General features: G+C 48.9%; 2 protein-coding genes across 4 annotated transcripts in view; one reads left to right on the top strand and one right to left on the bottom strand.

Annotated features, from left to right (window-relative positions):
* The window catches only part of ADRA1D (adrenoceptor alpha 1D), a 288,706-nt gene that overhangs the window by 158,820 nt on the left and 109,321 nt on the right, over window positions 1–20,565 (bottom strand). The window lies entirely within an intron of this gene.
* The window catches only part of SMOX (spermine oxidase), a 65,604-nt gene continuing 48,400 nt past the window's right edge, over window positions 3,362–20,565 (top strand). The window contains exon 1 of one of the 3 annotated variants that reach the window (XM_087935661.1): window positions 3,362–3,471. The gene's annotated coding sequence lies outside the window, so the exon portion shown is untranslated. Of the gene's footprint in view, window positions 3,472–14,922; window positions 15,053–20,565 lie in introns of those variants that run through there. The other 2 variants (XM_087935666.1, XM_087935662.1) reach the window with 2 other exon arrangements.

The raw sequence follows: 20,565 nt of genomic DNA, 5'->3' as shown, positions 1-20,565 counted from the left end.
CCAAGATCCCCCCTCCTCTCCACAAACCCCATTCTTTTCTAGCACTGATGATGTTATCTAGCTGGATAATGAAATGTCTGCAAGAAAACAACCAAATTCAGAGACCCTGCGGTCCTCCTCCTCCTCCTCCTCCCAGCATTGATGATGTTACCTAGTTGGGTCATGAAATGTTTGCAAGGAAACAACCAAACTCAGAGAATGTCGAGGACCCCACAGTTCTCCTCCTCCTCTCTTCCTCCTTCCTCTCTGCAAATCCCATTCCTTTCTAGTACTGATGAGATTACCCAGTTGGGTCATGAAACGTCTGCAAGAAAACCACCCAGCTCAGAGAGCACCGAGGACCCCACAGTTCTCCCATATCCTCCTCCTCCTCCTCCTGTACCACTCCTTTCTAGCACTGATGATGTTACCTAATTGGGTCATGAAATGTCTGCAGGAGAGCAACCAAGCTCAGAGAGCACCAAGGAACCCACAGTTCTCTTCCTCCTCCTCCTCCTGTACCACTCCCTTCTAGCCCTGATGATGTTACCAAGTTGGGCAATGAAACGTCTGCAAGAAAACCAGCCAGCTCAGGGAGCCCCAAGAGACCCTCACAGCTAAGAGACCCCTCAACCAGACATCAACGATCCGAAACCAACCCAACCCCCCCCTTCCTGGGGGGGGGGGAAGAATTTGCTTGGCACCTCTGCCCTCCTTTCTCTCCCCAGTGGCCATTTGCCAGGGAAGATCCCTGGCAGGACCTGTTGGGCCAACAACGGGCGGCTTCCACACACCCACAAGAATCGTGTCTCGTCTCTGACCCTCCAGCCGTTCTCCTTCACGGCCTGGGTTACAGGAGCAGGAACCTCACCCAGGACTGCTTTCCTCTCTCCTTCAGCGGCTTCCTCCTTTTCCCGCTTTCTTGAAGAGGTTACAGGGAGACGGGTACATCCGGCCAGTGAGTGGCTCCTTGTGGCGTCTTAATGAATATTCTCATTAGCAAATGGAGAGCTGGCTGTGAGACCTTTGCTCAGCCTTCCTGGAAAATTGACGGGTGAGCCTAGATGACCTTTGGATGCCTCGCAGTTTCTTGATAGAGAAGGACCAGGGGAGACAGGGTAGCAGTCTCCCAGTATTTGAGGGGCTGCCATAGAGAAGGGAGAGGTCAAAGCTATTTTCTTTTCTTTTTATTAAGTTTTTTTAAAATTTTCTATTTACCAACAAATCCATCTTTCATTTAAACTGTGTGTTGAATGGGTACATATATCTTGTGCTAGCAATTATAATTAACATACTTTCCATGCCAAAATATGGGAATCACGCTTTCTTTGTATGCCACTGTCTCTTACACATTTTATCTTTGTAACAATCTTAACTTATTTCTCTATATATTCATCCACTCAATTTTAACTTGTTTTATTTTCCAACCATTGATAAAATAGATCCCAAACCATATAATATTCATTTTCTTCTTTTTCTTTAATTGCTCATGTTAATCTATTCAACTCTACACATTCAAATATTTTATCAATCACTTTTTCCTCTACCGGAATTTTTTTCCGCTTTTCCAATTCTGAGCAAATACAATCTTAGCTGCTGTTAACACAGGGATAATTAAATATACTTTCTCTTTGCTATAGTTTTCATGTACCGTTCCTAAAAAGGAATATTTCAGGTTTAAAATCTATATGTTGCTTTGTCATTTTTTTTCCAACCATGTGTGTATCTTTCCAGTAACTTTTAGCTTTTGCGCATGTCCACCACATATGGTAATACGATCCAGGTGTCTGTTCCAGGTCAAGTTATTCTCCAAAGCCCGAGAAGGCCAGACAAGGAAGAATGGATGGAAACTGAACCAGGAGAGATTCAACCTGGAAATAAGGAGAAACTTTCTGACAGGGAGAATAATCAACCCATGGAACAGAAGTTGCCCTCGGAAGTTGTGGGAGTTTCATCCCTGGAGGCTTTCAAGAAGAGACTGGACTGCCATCGGTCAGATATGGTGTAGGGCCTCCTGCTTGGGTGGGGGGTTGGACTAGATGACCTCCAAGGTGCCTTCCAACTGTGTTATTCTATATTCAATGGAACGACTTGCCTTCAGAAGTTGTGGATTGTATTTGCCCCAAACTGGAAGAGTGATAAAATACAGATAGAGGGGAAAATAATTGAAAAAAATATTTGAATGTGCAGAAATGAATAGATCGACACTGGGAATTAAAGAAAATTAAGTAACTGAATATTACACGGTAGGGAATATGTTTTTATCAATGGATAAGAGAATCGAACAACCTAAAAAAGATTTGATGTATTTATGGAGCAATTAGAGAAGATGTAAGCAAAGTTATAATGCGTGATAGCATTATGCATATGGGAATGTATACGGGAACATTGATGTATTGTTAGATTTGATAAGAAGAATATCGTTTATAATGTTTTAATAATTGAAATACGTACCCAAGTCAACGCATGATTGAAATGGAATGGTTTGTTGTATATTAAAAAAAAACACATTTTTTTAAAAAATAGTTGTGGGAGCTTAGAAGTCAGAAGTGGTGTAGGGTTCCTCCTTGGATTGGGGGTTGGACTAGATGACCTACAAGACCCCTTCCAACTCTGATTATCTGTTAATCTGAAAGGCACTGGAAAGAGGACTTTCTAGAAACGGTGTCTAATTTCATTGAAAGTGTAATAACAGGGTAGTCCTCGGCTTACAGCCACCACTCCAGCCCCTGATTTCCGCTGCTCCGCGAGACGGTGCAGTGAGCCTCGCTCCGTTTAGCAACCTTTCTTGCCGCCGCCGTTAAGCGAATCCCTGCAAGTTGTTCTGTTAGGGGGAAGTCTGGCTTCCCCCATTGATTCCGCTCGTCCGAAGATCGCCAAAGGGAAACACACCTGATGTCCCCACCCGGGACACCATCATAAATAGGAGTCAAGGGTCTGAATTTAGGTCACGTGACCACGGGGGTGTGAGAAAGGGCCGTAAGGCACTCCACTGCCGTCAAAATTTTGAACGGTCGCTAAATGAACTTGTCGTGAGTCGAGGACTCCCCGGCAGGGGGATTCTCCAGGAGGACCCGTGAGGTGCTTGAAAATGGAGGCCGGACCTGTGAGCTCCCGGTCCCCCGAAATCCTTGGGAAAGGTTCTGCTCAGGGGGGAATGGAGGCCTTTAGGATGGACTAGAGGACCTCCAAGGCCCCTTCCAACTCCGGTTATGCTCTCCATCCAATGTGTCCGGCTTTGGGAGGTGGCCTTCCTTCGCTCTGGGGCAGGGTTGGCCCCGGTTCCTCCTGGCTGGCTCCTGCCCGCCCTGGGCGTGTTCGCACACCTGCCTTTTATTCTTGGAACCGGGGCTGTTTTTCCCTTTTCCCCGGCGCACCTTTGCACCTGCACCCCTCCTCCCAGGCCGCCCTTTGGTCCTCGGCACCCACATTTCGCCTGACGCAATACGGGAGATCCGTGGCGGAGCCCAGGACACGCCGCTGCTTGTGGAGGTAGGGAGACTCTCCCGCTCGGAGCCAACGGGGCACCCCGGCAACCGAGTAGCTACGGGGATGGTAGCAATGGCCCCACAGCCATGAGGCTGATCTACCGCTTCCCAGGCCTCTCTAGGCAGCTGACAGAGTCAGTCTCTCGCTCCCTCCCTCCTTCCTTCCTTCTCTCCCTCCTTTTTCTATCTCCTTTTTTCTTTTCCTTCCTTCCTTCCTTCTTCCCTCCCTCCCTTCTTCCTTCCTTCCTTCTCTCCCTCCCTCCGTCCTTCCTCCCTCCCTCCGTCCTTCTTTCCTTCCTTCATCCTTTTTCTATCTCCTTTTTTCTTTTCCTTCCTTCCTTCTTCCCTCCCTTTCCTCCCTCCCTCCCTCCGTCCTTCCTTCCTCCCTCCTCCGTCCTTCTTTCCTTCCTTCATCCTTTTTCTATCTCCTTTTTTCTTTTCCTTCCTTCCTTCTTCCCTCCCTTCCTCCCTTCCTTCCATCCTTCCTCCCTCCGTCCTTCTTTCCTTCCTTCATCCTTTTTCTATCTCCTTTTTCTTTTCTTTCCTTCCTTCTTCCCTCCTCCCTCCCTCCATCCCTCCTTCCTCCCTCCCTCCGTCCTTCTTTCCTTCCTTCATCCTTTTTCTATCTCCTTTTTTCTTTTCCTTCCTTCCTTCTTCCCTCCCTTCCTCCCTTCCTTCCATCCTTCCCTCCCTCCCTCCTCCCTCCCTCCTTCCTTCCTTCTTCCCTCCTTCCTCCTTCTCTCCGTCCTTCCTTCCTTCCTTCTCTCTCTCCCTCCCACCCTTCCTCTCTTCATCCCTCCCTCCTTCCTTCCTTCCTTCCATCCTTCCCTCCCTCCTTCCTTCCTTCTCTCCCTCCCTCCCCCCCTTCCTCTTCCTTCATCCCTCCCTTTCCTCCTTCCTTCCTTCCATCCTCCCTTTCCCTCTCCTTCCTTCCTTCCTTCCCTTCCTTCCTTCCTTCCCTTCCCTTCCCTTCCCTTCCTTCCCACTTAAACTGATATACTGCTTCACAAGGCTTCCCAGCCCTCTAAGCAGTTTACAGAGTCAGCCTCTTCTTCCTTCCTTCCTTCCTTCCTTCCCACCATTCCTCTCTCCCTTTGTCCCTCCCTCCTTTCCTCCTTCCTTCCTTCCTTCTCTCCCTCCCTCCCTCCCATCATTCCTCTCTCTTCATCTCTCCCTCCTTTCCTCCCTCCCTTTCCTCTCTCCGTCCTTCCTTCCCACTTAGACTTATATTCCACTTCACGATGCTTCCCAGCCCTCTCTAAGCATTTTACAGTCAACCTCTTCTTCCTTCCTTCCTTCCTTCCTTCCTTCCCTCCCTCCCACCATTCCTCTCCATTTGTCCCTCCCACCTTTCCTCCTCCTCCCTCCCTCCTCCCTCCTTCCTTCCTTCCTTTCCTCCTTCCTTCCTTCTCTCCCTCCCCTTCCTCCCTCCCTCCTCCCTTCCTTCCCACTCAAACTGATATCCCGCTTCACAAGCCTTTACTACCCTCTGTCTCAGGGGTTTGCAGCGTCAGCCATCTTGCCCCCCAACAATCTGGGTCCTCATTTGACCCACCTCAGAAGGACGAAAGGCCGAGTCAACCCTGGAGCCGGTCAGGATCGAACTGCCGGCGCTGGGCAGACTGAGCCTGCGATACTGCACTCTGTCCACCGTGCCGCCGCCTGGGTGAGGGGGGGGGTTAGAGCCCGGGATGGGGGGTTCTTGGGGTGCCGGCTGGGGTTTGGGCCGCAGGGGAGGGAGTGGTGAGCCTTTACCACCAGATGCCGCGAAAGGAAGCGTTGGGCAGCGCCTGCTTCACTGGGATGCTCTCGGCCCCGGGTGCGAAACTGTGGACTTCAACGCCCAGAAGTCCTGCAATTCCTAAGTCCTTGGTTAGCTCCCGATGCACCGATGACGTTACCTAGTGGGGTCATGAGACGTCTGCAAGAAAACAGCCATGCTCAGAGAGCACTGTTGGCCCTACAGTCTCTTCCTCCTCCTCCTCCTCTATAAACCCCTCCCTTCTGGTGCTGATGATGTTACCTAGTCGGGTCATGAGACGTCTGCAAGGAAAACGACCAACCCCCGAGAGCAGCATGCTCAGAGGAAATTCCCCTTGGGGAGCGGCGACCACAGCAAAGCCAACGAAGGGAAACTTGATTCCGCCCAGGACCTGGCACTCTGCCCATTCTCAGAGGCAATCCTTTCGACCCAGGATCAGGGAACTAGTTTGCCCATGTCCAGAGCTTTGACCCAGGATCAGGGCACTCTGCCCATGCCCAGAGGCGGTTCTTCTATCAGGACCAGGGCACTCTGCCCGTGTCCTTCTACCAGGTTCGGGGCGCTCTGCCCATGCTCAGAGGAGATTCCCCTTGGAGACCGGCCACCACAGCAATGTCAACAAAGGCAAACTTGAATCTGCCCAGGATCTGGCACTCTGCCCATGCCCAGAGGCCGTCCTTCCACCCAGGATCGGAGCATTCTGCTCATATCCTTCTATCCAGGATCTGGCACTCTGCCCATGCCCAGAGGCGGTTCTTCTATCAGGATTGGGGCACTCTGCCCATGCTCAGAGGAGATTCCCCTTGGGGAGCGGTGACCACAGCAAAGGCAACAAAGGCAAACTCGCTTCTGCCCAGGATCTGGCACTCTGTCCATGCTCAGAGGCCGTCCTTCCACCCAGGATCAGGGCACTCGTCTGCCCATGCCCAGAGCTTTGACCCAAGATTTGGCACTCTGTCCATGCCCAGAGGTGATGGCCTTGGGCAGTGGGCACCACAGCAAAGTTGGCTGGGTTCTGACTAGAATCTGGCCCTCTGCCCATGCCCAGAGGTGTTGCCCCAAGGAAACCAAAGGCAGATTTGCTTCTGCTCGGGATCGGAGCACTCTGCCCATGCTCAGAGGAGATTGCCCTTGGGAGTGGCCACCACAGCAACGCCAACGAAGGCAAACTCGCTTCTGCCCAGGATCTGGCACTCTGTCCATGCCCAGAGGCCGCCCTTCCACCCAGGATCAGGGCACTCATCTGCCCATGCCCAGAGCTTTGACCCAAGATTTGGCACTCTGTCCATGCCCAGAGGTGATGGCCTTGGGCAGTGGGCACCACAGCAAAGTTGGCTGGGTTCTGACTAGAATCTGGCCCTCTGCCCATGCCCAGAGGTGTTGCCCCAAGGCAGATTTGCTTCTGCTCGGGATCGAGCACTCTGCCCATGCTCAGAGGAGATTCCCTTGGGGAGCGGCCACCACAGCAACGCCAACGAAGGCAAACTCGCTTCTGCCCAGGATCTGGCACTCTGTCCATGCCCAGAGGCCGTCCTTCCACCCAGGATCAGGGCACTCATCTGCCCATGCCCAGAGCTTTGACCCAAGATTTGGCACTCTGTCCATGCCCAGAGGTGTTGGCCTTGGGCAGTGGGCACCACAGCAAAATTGGCTGGGTTCTGACTAGAATCTGGCCCTCTGCCCATGCCCAGAGGCCTGCCCTTCCACCCAGGATCAGGGCCCCCGTCTGCCTGTGCCCAGAGTTTCGAGCCCAGGATCTGGCACTCTGTCCATGCCCAGAGGCCGCCCTTCCACCCAGGATCAGGGCACTCATCTGCCCATGCCAAGAGCTTTGACCCTGGATTTGGCACTCTGTCCATGCCCAGAGGTGTTGGCCTTTGGGCAGTGGGCACCACAGCAAAACTGGCTGGGTTCTGACTAGAATCTGGCCCCTCTGCCCATGCCCAGAGGCAACGGCGATGCCCTCGGTGGACGAAAGCCCCGGCCCTGTTCCGAGGCCGAAGCCCGAGCCGAGGACGAGAGAGAGGAGAGAGACCTTTTAGCCTGGGCGGGGCGGGGCGGGGCGGGGGGGCAAGGCGGGCGCTCTGCACGTGCTCAGAAACCCGCCGCTCAGCAGCCGGCAGGAAGCGGCCGGAGCCGCGCTCGCCTCCCCTCCCTCCCTCCCTCCGCGGGGCGTGGCCGGAGGGGCGGCCTGCGAGGAGGAGGAGGAGGAGGAGGAGGAGGAGGAGGAAGGACGGGCTGCCGAGCAGCAGGCCGCCGGTCGTCGCCCGCCTCGCTGCACCAGCACCCGCCGCCCCCGCCGCCGCCGCCGCCGCCGCCCGGAGCCCCGAGCCCGCCCGCCCGCCGGCCGAGCCTCCTTCCCGTCGCCCGCAGGAGAGGTAGGGCGCCGGATGCCCCGGACGGGGAAGGAGGGGAGGGGGCTCCTTTAGCCCCCTCCGCCTTCCTCCTTCCCCACCGTCCGGATGCCCAGCCGGGAAAGAAAGAGAAGCCCCCGCTTTAATTGGGGAGGGGCTGCAGAGAGGGACCCTTCCTCATTTCCTCCCCTTCTCCCTCCTGGGGAGGGGTCTCCTTTACCCCCCCCGCCTTCCTCCTTCCCCACCGTCCCGGATGCCCAGCCGGGAAAGAAAGACAAGGCCCCCCACTTCCACCAATTGGGGAGGGGCTGCAGAGAGGGACCCCTCTCTGCCCCCCCTGCTCCCTCCTGGGAGGGGTCTCCCTTTACCCCCTCCGCCTTCCTCCTTCCCCAACGTCCCGGATGCCCAGCCGGGAAAGAAAGAGAAGCCCCCCGCTTTAATTGGGGAGGGGGCTGCAGAGAGGGACCCTTCCTCATTTCCTCCCCTTCTCCTCCTGGGAGGGGTCTCCCTTTATACTCCCAGATCTCGGAGGTGGGGGGCTGCAGTGAGGGACCCTTCCTCTTTCCTCCCCCCGCTGCCTCCTGGGGAGGGGTCTCCCTTACCCCCCTGTCCCTTCCTCCTTCCCCACCGTCCCGGATGCCCAGCCGGGAAAGAAAGACAAGCCCCCTCCCCCGCTTCCAAGCTAATTGGGGAGGGGCTGCAGAGAGGACCCTTCCTCATTTCCCCCCTGCTCCCTCCTGGGGAGGGGGTCTCCCTTACCTCCCCTCCCCTTCCTCCTTCCCCCACCCTCCCGGATGCCCAGCCAGGAAAGAAAGACAAGCCCCCCACCCCCCCACTTCCAAGTTAATTGGGGAGGGGGCTGCAGAGAGGGACCCCTCCTCTTTTCCCTCCTCCTGCTCCCTCCTGGGAGGGTCTCCCTTTATACTCCCAGATCTTGGAGGTTGGGGGCTTGCCCACCTGGGAAAGAAAGAAAAGCCCCCACCGCAACCTGCTTCCATTAATTGGGGAGGGGTTGCCATGAAGGACCCCCTCCTTTCCTCCCTTCTCCCTCCTGGGGAGGGGTCTCCCTTTACCCCCCCTTCCTCCTTCCCCACCGTCCCAAATGCCCGCCCTGGGAAAGAAAGACAAGCCCCCTCCCCAACTCGCTTCCAACTAATTGGGAGGGGGCTGCAGAGAGGGGACCCCCCATCTTTTCCCCTTCTGGGGAGGGGTCTCCCTTCGGCTTTCTTCCCCGCGGATCCAGATCTCGGAGAAGCAACTCCCCCCCCCACCTTAGCCTGCTTCCATGTTAATTGGGGAAGGGGCTGCCTCGAAGGACCCCCCCTCCTTTTCCCCTCCTGGGGAGGGGTCTCCCTTTACACTTCCAGATCTGGGTGGGGGGGCCTCCCCCAGCTGGGAAAGCAGCCCTCCTCCAACCTGCTTTTATCTAATTGAGGAGGGGGCTGCAGAGAACAACCCCCCTCCCTCTTTTCCTCTACTGGGGAGGGGTCTCCCTTTACACCAGATCTCGGAAAAGAGGGGGGGCATTTCCTGGCTGAGGAAGCAACCCCCCCCCCCAGCCTTCTTCCAAGTTAATTGGGGAGGGGGCTGCAGAGAAAGACCCCCCCTCTTTTTCCCTCCTCCCTCCCTCCCTCCCTCCTGGGGAGGGGTCTCCCTTTACATTCCCTTCCCAGATCTCGAAGAGGGGGGGGGGCTTTCCCAGCTGGGGGAACCAAACCGCCCCCCCTCCTGCTCGCTTCCAACTAATTGGGGAGGGGGCGACCTCCAAGGACACACCCCCTCATCTTTTCCCTTCCCTCCTTCCTGGGCGCCTGTTTTCCTCTTCCTCCCCCTCCCCGGCTCAGCCAATGGCCTTGTTGGGGCCTTCGGAGCCGCTGCCTTCTTCACCTGGAGAGGGGGGTGGGGGCACGATTTATATTTCACCTATTTTCTTTTCACACACACCCCTCCCCCCTTGCTGAGGGCTGTGCATGAGCGCATGAACGTGTGTGTGTGTGTGTGTGTGTGTGTGTGGCTACCTCCCGGCCTTCAGGCTCCCTTGGACTCGAACCTGATTTCATGTATTCATAGTCAGGTTTATATACACTTCATATCTCTCTCTCTCTCTCTCTCTATATATATATATATATATACACACACACACACACATATACACACACATATATATACACACACATATATATACACACACATATATATACATCTACACACACACACACACATATATATATATATACACACACTTATACATGTACACATATATATATACACATACACACATATATGTTATTCAGCTCTGTTCGGGTATTTTCCCACATCATTGTAGTTGTGCTTTTAAAGTTGTAGCGACGTTTCGGCAGAATCTCATCTGCCATCATCAGGCTCGTGTGTTGGGTTCGTCTGTGTAACATGGCTACAACTTTAAAAGCACAACTATAATGATGTGGGGAAATACCGGAACAAAGATGAATACCATACATGTAAGTACCTGCGAAAACTTAAGAAACACACACACACACATATATATATACACATAGACATGCACACACATACACACATACAGATATACACACATACACACACACACACATATATATATATATACACACACATACACATACACAGATATATACACACACAGATATATTCACACACACACACACACATATATATACATATACAAACACACCTATATATACACACATGCACATATATACACACACACATATATACACACACACACATACAAACACACATATATACACATACACACATATATACACCTATATATACACGTACAAACATGCATATATATATTCACACACACATATATACACACATACACATATACACACATATATATATATATACACATACACACACACATATACACACACGTAATATAATATATATATATATATATGTTGGGAGTCCATAGTTCACCTGGGCTAAAGCTGTCCCCCCCAACCCTTAAAATCTGGAGGAGGGGCCCCTTGGGGTGGCCTCCCCCCCTTATTCTCATTTCAACTTGGGGAGGCGAGCAGGGATTCTTGGGGTGGGGGGGCGAGCGGTGCTCTCAGCCAACAGCCCCCCCTCCCTTCCCTTCCCTTCTGATGTCAGCTTGGTGCAGCTCCAGGGCTTCATTGACAACACACAAGTGTGTTTATGTGTCGGAGGGAGGGAGGGAGGAGGAGGAGGAGGCGGCGTGTGAATGTTTTGCATTGTCTCTTCCCCAGCTTCCATTCCCGCCCTGCTTCTTCTGTGTGTTTGTGTGTGTGGTTTGTGTATGTGTGTGCGTGCAAAATCTGGGGAGGGGCTAGATTTGCACCCGTGCAGAATGGCCTCTCCTCCCTTTGTTTTCAACGGGGAGAAATATCTCTTTTTTTTCTCCTGCTGGCCTCAGTTTCCCCCCTCCCCTGCCGGATTATAATTTCCTGGGAGATAGATAGCGGGTCCGAATGCGTTTCCTCCCCTCGTGGACGGACACACACACACACACACACACACACCCCGTTCCCAGCTCTTTCCTGGAGAAAGCAACCTATTTCACCCTACGTGTCATTTATGCGTCGCCCCCTAATATTGATATTTCCCCCCAACCAACCCAAAATATAATAATGTCACAAAAGACGGAAAGAAAGCCGCAACAGACGGCCGGGTTCTCCGAACTGTGAAATCCCTGTTGGGATAACAAGAGCGTTTCAATCCCAAACCAGAGGAAAATATTTCTTATTTTTAAAATAAAATAAAATAAAAAAGTCCGCCCATCCAAGTGGCGTTGAAAGGCGAATAAACAGAATTTTTAGATCTCTTGGGCACAAAAGGGTTTGCGTGGCTACGGGGTCGTGGTTTTTTTTAGCTTCAGTTTCCGGGGGTATCTCAACTCTTGCAGCATTTATTTATTTTTGTGCTTCCGTTTCTCCCCCCCCATTACAAAAAAAATTTCAAGATTGAGGCCACCGTTGTCGGGTGAATGTGTAAAATTGCTGACTGGCCTTTCCTTTTGAGCGTTGCTATCAATATTTTATCTCCAGCCCTGGCCAAGTGGAGGTGCCGAGCGGGGTGGAGGAGTGGGTGGGTGGCTGCCCACATGCCTCCTCGGGGGATGGAGAGGAAGGGGTTTGCGAACAAAGCCTTTGCTCTTTGGCTCTTCCTCCTCCTCCTCCTCTTCCTCCTCCTCCTCCTCCTCCCTCCACTTCCAACAGGGGAGGGGACATCATTGCTGGTTTTAACTGCATCAATCTGGCTCTCTTTGTGTTGAGCAAGTGTGCAATCTGGGACTCCCCTGGTGTTTATGTGTCAGTGGAAGCCTTCCAGAAAAAGCATCTCTCTCTCTCTCTTCTGTTGCTGGTTAAAAACTGCTGATGTCCATAAAGAGCAGCTTCATTCAGTATAAGGAGAGGGGGCGGAGGGAGGGAAGGAGGGAAAGACAAAAGGAGGGAGGGCGAGAAAGAAAAAGGGAGAGAGAGAAAGAGAGGGAGAGAGAGAGAGGGAGGCTGACAGAGAAGGAGAGAGAAAGGGAGAGAAAGAGAAAGGGAGAGAGAGAAAGAGAGGGAGAGAGAGAGACAGAGAGGAGAGGGAGAGAGAGAAAGAGGGAGAGGGAGACCAAGAGAGAGGGAGGGGAGGGAGAGAAAGAGAGAGACAGAGAGAGAGACAGAGAGAGGAGAGGGAGGGAGAGAAAAGGAGGGAGGGCAAGAAAGAGAGGGAGAGAGAGAAAGAGGGAGAGCAAGAGAGGGAGGGAGAGAAAGAGACAGAGAGAGAGAGAGGAGAGAAAGGGAGGGAGGGAGAGAGACAGAAAGAGAGAGAGACAGAGAGAGAAAGAGAGAGAAAGGGAGAGGGACAGAAAGAGAGAAGGAGGGAGAGAGAGAGAGACTGAGAGAAGGAGAGGGAGAGAGAGAAAGAAAAGAGAGATTGAGCTTCATGAGAATGTATAAACAGAGGCATTGAAACAAAATTATGTGAAGTGTTACTACTGCTCTGTAGAGCCTTAGTAAGGCCACACCTGGAGTACTGCACCCAGTTTTGGTCAGTGCATTGCAAAAAAGCTGTTCAGACTTTGGGAAAAGGGCAGAGAAGAGCAACTTGGAGGATTAAAGGCCTGGAGACCAAAACATATGAAGAACGGTTGCAGGATTTGGGTCTGGCCAGTCTAGACAAAAGAAGGACTTTTATGGGGGGGGGACGGGGGGGGGGGACAGGATAGCAGCCTTCCAGTATTTGAGGGGCTGCCCCAAAGAAGAGGGAGTCAAGCTATTCTCCAAAGCCCCAGAAGGCAAGAGAGGAAACAATGGATGCAAACTAATCTAAAGGAGAGAAGCAGCCTGGAATTAGGGAGGGAAAAAACCCACGCAAAACGTGGTCATCGAGCAGGTAGTAACTCCAGTTGAATCCCACTCCTGGTTGTAGGTGCTCAAGAAGAGATTGGACAGGCATTTGTCCGAAATGATACAGAATCTCCTCCTTGACCAGGGCGATGGATTAGAAGAAGAGTGGAGTTTGCGGAGAGGAGGAGGAGGAGGAGAACTATGGGGTCCTTGGTGGTCTCTGAGCCTGGTTATTTTCTTGCAAACATTTCATGACCCAACTAGGTAACGTCATCAGTGCTAGAAGGGAGTGGGGGGTTTGTGGAGAGGAGGAGAACGACAACTATGGGTTCCTTGATGCTCTCTGAGGTTGGCTGTTTTTTGCAGACGTTTCATGACCCGACTAGGTAACATCATCAGTCCTGGAAGGCCGTGAGGTTTGCTCTCCGTTTGTATTTGTCTGTTTGCTCATTCGTATCCTGCCTTTATTGATTTTACGAAGAATTCCAGGGCCCAAACAGATCCAACTCACCTTCCTTCTTCTGAACAAGCAGACCTAGGGGCACGTTTGCCAAAATCAATAAATAAGCCAGGTGCTTTTTCCCAGCTGAGCCACGTGCCCCCCCTTCCCCCCCCCCCAGTGTTGAGTGAAAAGTCTGCTTGTGGGTTCTGTCAGCGGATTGATTGACAGATCCTGTGCTGTCAAGTCAGTGGCGATTCAGCCGCCATGGATTTCTTCTCTGGGGCAGTTTCTGTAACTTGCTTTTTCTGTAACTTGCTTCTTCCCACAATATCTCCCTTGCTGTTAAAAGTTACCTTACAGGTAGTCCTTGACTTACAATCATTTGGTTACAATGACGATGAAAAAAAGTGATTTCAAACTGGTCCTCAGACTTACATCCTTCCCGGCATACACACCCCCCGGTCACATGATCAGAAACTGGACTCTTGGCATCTGGCATGTATGGATATTTATTCTGTTGCTAAGTGAGTTTTACTTCCATTTTACGGCTTTTCTTGTCAAGGTTGTTAAGTGAATCATTGCGGTTCTTCACTTAGGCAGCCGGTTGTTAAGTGAATCTGGCTCCCACCCCCCCCACCCCCTTTGACTTTGCTTGTCCAAAGGGGAACCACGCGACAACATGCGACCGTCATAAACCTGAGCCGCTTGCCATGCATCCAAATTCTGATCACGGAACCATGGGGTGCTGCAAGCAATGCATGTGGCAAATCCTCACAAGTCACTTTTTTTCGGCACCGTTGCAACTTTGCACAGTCACTAAACGAACTGTTGTTAAGTCGAGGATGACCTGTCCAGGTAGTCCTTGACTTTACGACCGCAATTGAGCCAAAGAAAAAAAAACCTGTTGTTTAAGGGAGACTTTCGTTAATCACCTGACTTTTGATCCCACATCGTGGGGATGCTGCAAAGGTGGTAACCATAAACAACGGTCGTAAGTCACATGTTTCAGTCCTGTTGTAACTTTGAACAGTCACTAAATGAGCCGTTGTAATTCGAGGAGTACCTGCGTTTATCCCTCTTCTTCCTGGTGTCAGGGCTTTGGCAGTTACACCCCTCATTTAAATCATGAGTCTCAAGCCAACTTCCAAAACATAAAGATTTATTGAGAGTTAAACATGTCCGACACTGCGACTCTGAGGACGCCCTTGACCCCGGTTCCCCCCCTATCCTAATTCATATTCTCCAATGGGACGCGTCCATAGCCCAGAGTCATCAATCAGGCTCTCCAGTTAGATCTTTGCATTGCAGAAACTTCAGTCACCTATTTATGGAATGCAGTTTCAGTTTGCAAGCTGCCGTGCTGCTCCCCCCTCCCCACTTTCTGTTGGCAATTCTAAAAAGACCATAGAGATATTTTATGAGTTGACACCTGGCCTTAAAATCATTTATTTCAATTAGTTGCCAGGTACCCGTTATTAGAGGTTATCGAATTTGTGGAGCTGGGGTTCTCTCAAGATATAAAACTGCAAGGGAAAAAAAAAACGTTTCAGACTGTCTGCCCACTTTTAAAATGTCATTAGGATGTTGTGTTGTAGTAGCCAAGAAATAAGTAATGCTAAAATGTTTTACTATTAGTAGGCAAGGAATTGGCAAGTGAGCAGAAAAGGACTTCTGAATTGATCTGTTTCTTTCAACTGGAAAATGTGAGTTGGGGTTTTTGAAATTTATTTTGCGCTGTCTGTACCGTTTGTTATTCTCATTGTTTTAGTCCAGACTGCCTATTTTGGGTGCTTTAATTGTTTTTACTATTTTACTGTTTGGGGTACTTTTGTTTTTTTGCAGCTTTTTCCAAGCCTCCCAGAGTCTTCTGGAGTTGGAGGCCATCTCTAATATCAAACCGATTCTTTAATTCAATCCAACTAATTAAATTATGCATTAATGATTAAATTGAAAGCTTGGCAACAGTTTCTGTCTGTTTGCAAATGTATGTGTGATTTGCAAAAGAGGATAATCCCTTTTGAGTTTGCTGTGGTGATGATAAGAGAGGAAACAAAACGTGTTTGTTATGACTCTTTCGCCCACTGCATAATTTTATTTTAACTTCTGCTTTCTGCCAAAGAGACGAAAAGTTCAGGCCTCTTTGCTCTGTTTTGTTTTGGCTGAAAGTTGTGTGTTTTGCTGACGGAATGCCCCAACTACATTTCCTGACTAAGGGTGCCACCACAGATTTCAATATTGTTTTTTTAAAAAAAGTTAATTTTAAAAAGTTGATTGGCACTGTGCTAGGATCTCTTCCTTCCTTAGTTTTTTCTTTTCCTTTTAAAATAAGCACGAAATGTTTTAGAAATGTTTAATTCGTCAAATGGCCAATCAAATCTTTTTTTGTGTGTTGGATAATTATCTGTATGTTGGGAAGTGTTTATGTTTTGGCTGCATTTTGTCTCAAGGTTGATTCAGAAGTGCCTAAACAAAATCATTGTTTTAGTTCACTTGAGCGAAGGAGTTTTGGATTCTTGATTCCGGAGCAGTGAGATTAAGGTTGTTTTTCAAGAAATGTCTTGGAGATACCTGCCACTGGTGTGCAAAAGTGTTTCAAATCGAATTATGTCGAAAAGCAAGAATGTTCCGACATTTGGGAAGTGTTTTAAGGTTCAAACATTTCCAGAATGATCCCAGCAAACTGTTTTCAACCCTCAAATAGCGTACAGGTAGTCCTCGGCTTACAACAATTTATTTAATGACCGTTTAAAGTGAAAAAGCCACTGAAAAAAGGGACTTGCAACCACTTACTCACTCACCAAAGCTGCTTTTTCAAAAGGCAACTGGAGAAAATCAAGGAGGGAAGCTTTCTTAATTTGAACTGAAGAAGCTTCTTGGAGGAGAAGTGAAACAATTTAAAGAAAAAAACACTACAAACTAAAATGTTGAGGCTCTAGAAAGAGTGCAGGGAAGGGCAACAACGATGATTAGGAGGCTAAAACATACGAGGAACAGTTGCAGGAACTGGGTACGTCTAGTTTAATGAAAAGAAAGGACCTGGGGAGACAGGATAGCACTTTTCCAATATCTCAGGGGCTGCCCCAAAAGAAGAGGGAGTCAAGCTATACTCCAATGTACCTAAAGCAAAGACAAGAAGCAACGGATGGAAACTAATCAAAGACAGAAGCAACTTAGAAATAAAGAGACATTTCCTGATAGAACAACTAATCAGTGAGACAGAAATTGTGGGGGCTCCATCACTGGAGGCTTTTAAAGAAGAGATTGGATACCCCATTTGTCCAGAATGATGTAGGGTCTCCAACTTAAGCACGGGGTTGGGCTAGAAGACCTCCAAGGTCCCTTCCAATTCTTGTTATTTTCTAAGAAAGTCCGGTTGCCTTTCGAAAGCGTCTTTGGGACGACCATTTACCTGGATGATTGAGAATCTCCATAGATGCCCGCTTAGCTGTTGGGGGATTTCAGTGCCCATTGACCATCGGGGGCCTATAGCTTTCCCTGCAATCTATCCCACAAGCCTGAATCGCCATCCCGATTCACAATAAGATACAAGTGTGCATCATTTCTATTTTCTTTTAGTTTGGGCCCACTTGGGGGGCCATTGAGAAGAATGTAATAATAAATGCAAATTTGCAAAACGATGATCAGGCTCTGCTAACTTAAGCAGGCCTGAACTGAATATAGAATAACAGAATTGGAAGGAGCCTTAGAGATCTTCTAGTCCAGTGGTTCTTAACCTGAGTGATATCGCCCCCCCAGGGGGCAATTTCATTTTTCAGGGGGGCAATGGAACGAAAAGGGGCAATGCGGGGGTGAAGGAATGGAAGGGGGGTGATATGGGGGCGATGGAGAGAGAAGTTTTGGGGACACTTTTGAGACTTTTTTCGTACAGTGAACCACTCCCTGTATATTTGTCGTACAAAAACATCAGATTGCTCGCTGTTAGTGGATTGAACTGTGTTTTAAAATGTTCCTCCAGCTAGCTTCCGTACTGAAGGCCATACATAATGTGAATATGCATCGCTCATCTTCATGCGCGTTGCTCAGCAGCCTCTATCACTCTGCCCATTAAATTTGTCGCTCTAAGTTTTGTTGCTTTCCTCCTGTAAAATTTTCCTTTGTGTCTTTTTAACGCTCTTTACAGTGTGCATGAATATATATTTTCCTCGAATCTTAATTTAGTTTCAGAGTTTTCGTCTTGAAATTCTTAGTTCCTGCATCGCGGTTTGTTCTTATGCCCTTTTTGTATTTCTTTTTGCCTCTTAAAATTCACTTGTAATTAAATCATTAAATGTTACTGATTTTTTTCAGGCATTTCATTTTCTTGCAATTGAATTTTGTTTTTCAGTGGTCGTTGCATTTAAGTGTCTTGAATTATTAATGAAACACTTGTATCACAAAGTTTGGGAGTAAAGTGATGGGTGGCATCAGAATTTTTCACACAGTTGAGATATGGGAAAAAGACTGGAAATAAATTATGTGCATCGATATGCCCTGATGACAATTTTAAAGAAAACAAAAAACGTGTTCGCATAAATTGAAGAATTATTTCCTATGTTGTGATAGGTTACGTTGGGGAGGGGGGCGATGATAACTTCCTCAATGGCACAAGGGGCCGATTCTTTCAAAAAGGTTAAAGGTTTTCCCAAATATTGTTCTATTGTACTTTACTAATTTATTTGATTCTTTTTGATTTTGGGGCTGTTTGAGGCCTTTTTCGGCCTCCCAGAGGTTTGAGTGCAGGCTGAAAAATGGGCCTGTTTAGTCCCTTCTGATATTTCCAGAAATACAGGAAGTGACAAAAACAGGCCTATGTTTCGGCCTGCAAAGGCCGCAGAGGCTTCCCTCAAGTCTCTGGGAGGCCGAAAAAGGCCTCAAACGGGCTGAAAATCAGCTGGGAGGCATGCCCATGTGCAGTGAGGTTAGCTGCCTGGGGCTCCCATGCCCACACAAATGGCTCTGGGTGCCACCCGTGGCACGCATGCCATAGGTGTTGTCATCATGGCCCTTTCAGACAAATGATTGTCCAGTGTCTGAAAAACCTCCAGTGATGGAACATCCACAACTTCTGAAGGGAAGCTTTTCCACTGATTAATTGTTTTCTTTTCTTTTTTTTATAACAAAAACAACAAATAAAAAAACATCTTTCAGTTATACAGTGTGTTGTCTGAGTACATATATATTGTGCACACAATAGTATTTGTATACGTTTCTCATTGAATTTACCTTCATATTCTGTTCTAATCAACATTATATATCATTAGAATATCGTTAGGTTTTTAACTTCAGTTTCCAAAGCTATCTTTAACAGCAAATCTCAACTCTAATTAAATTATATTCATGCCATGGCTTATTCAAAATAACCAATTACAATATGTCATTATTACAATATCCTTTAATTTCTTGTTCTACTTTCTATTTTTTTTCCATTAAATTTTATTTAGTTTTCAAAATTTCAAAACATAAAATAAAACTTTATACACCATTAGATCAACATCAAGACATCTTTTACATTTCCTTATCATCTTTCTATGTACACATTTCTTTCTAACCAGCCATAAAATTAAGTCCCAAATCTTATAATGCTCTTTTTCTTCTTGGTCTCTAATTGCCAGTGTTGACCTACCCATCTCTCCACATTCCATTGTTTGCTTAATCCCTTCCTCCTCCGTCAGAATTTTCTCGTTTTTCCAATTTTTTTGTAAATACAATTCTACCACTGATTAATTGTTTTCAGTGCCAGGAAATGCCTCCTTAGTTCCAGGTTGCTTCTCTCCTTGGTTATTTTATTTATTGATTGATTGGATTGGATTGATTGGATTGGATTGATTGGATTGGATTGATTGGATTGACATTGCCGCTTATTCGCCCATGGCGACTCAAGGCGGCTTACACAATGCAAAACCATATTTAAAACAAAAAAATAAAAACAATAAGAACTAGCAAAGAGAATCAAATAAATTAGTAAAGTACAATAGAACAATATTTGGGAAAACTAAAAACAAAACAAAAAAGTCAAAAACCAACTCCTACACCCACCCACCTGCCCCGCCTCGATGACAGCAGATCAGACTAGCCAGTTGATGGGCTCCATCCTTCTCTGGGATCCCCAGGCCCGCTAGCAAAACCAGGTCTTCTTCAGTGCCTTTCGGAATAGTATTAACAAGGGGGCCATTCTAATCTCTGGGGGAATGATATTCCAGAGAGAGGGAGCCACCACAGAGAAGGCTCTTCTTCTTGGTCCCACCAGGTGTATCTTCCTCACGGGTGGGACCCGCAGCCTTCCCTGCCTCCTCGCTCTGATGGGTCAGGTGGATGTCACTGGCAAGAGATGTTCCCTCAGATAACCCGGACCCAAGACATGAAGGTGACCACCAGCACCTTGAATTGCACCCGGAAGCAACTTGGCAGCCATCGCAGCTCCTGCAGGAGAGGTGACACATGTGCACACCGGGGTCCGCATAAAAGCATGCGGGCGGCTGCATTTTGCACCAACTGGAGCTTCCGGATGCTCTTCAAGGGCAGCCCCATGTAGAGTGAGTTGCAATAATCAAGATGGGAAGTGACCAGGGTATGAGTGGCTGTGAGTAGGGACTGTTGGTCCAGGAAAGGGCGTAACTGGTGCACAGCCTGCAGTTGCGCAAAAGGCCCTCCTGGCCACGACCGCCACCTGCTCTTCGAACAGGAGTCGTGAGTCCAGGAAAAAAACCCCAGATTACGCACAGGGTCTGTTTGGGGGTAGTGCCACCCCATCCAAGACTCATTTTCCACCCGTTGCTGCTTGTCCTGCCCTCAGGGGCTTTGGAGAATACGTTGAATAATACTTTGGGGCAGCCCCTCAAATATTGGAAGACTGCTGTCGTGTCCCATCTAAATCCTTCTCTTCTGAACTTTTACAGAATTCAGAATAACATCGGGCGTCCTTTCTATCTCCTTTTAGTTTGGGCGTATTTGGGGGGGCACGTTGAGAAGAAGGAAATAAATGCAATTTGCAAAATGATTATGAGGTTCTCCTAACTTAAGCAGGCCTGAACGAACTGAATATAGAATAACAGAGTCGGAAGGGACCTTAGAGATCTTCTAGTCCAACCCACCCTGCTCAGTCAGGAGACACTAATACCATTCCAGACCAAGGGCTGTCCAGTCTCTTCTTAAACTGAGCTGAATTGCTATTTCTTTCTTCTGTATTCTGAACCGAATTATTATTATTATTATTATT

This window comes from Pseudonaja textilis, chromosome 6 (assembly GCF_049901715.1).
Source record: "Pseudonaja textilis isolate UNSWEBS1 chromosome 6, rPseTex1.2, whole genome shotgun sequence".
Taxonomy (NCBI): Eukaryota; Metazoa; Chordata; class Lepidosauria; order Squamata; family Elapidae; genus Pseudonaja; species Pseudonaja textilis.
This window is presented reverse-complemented; position numbering and strand designations above follow the sequence as displayed.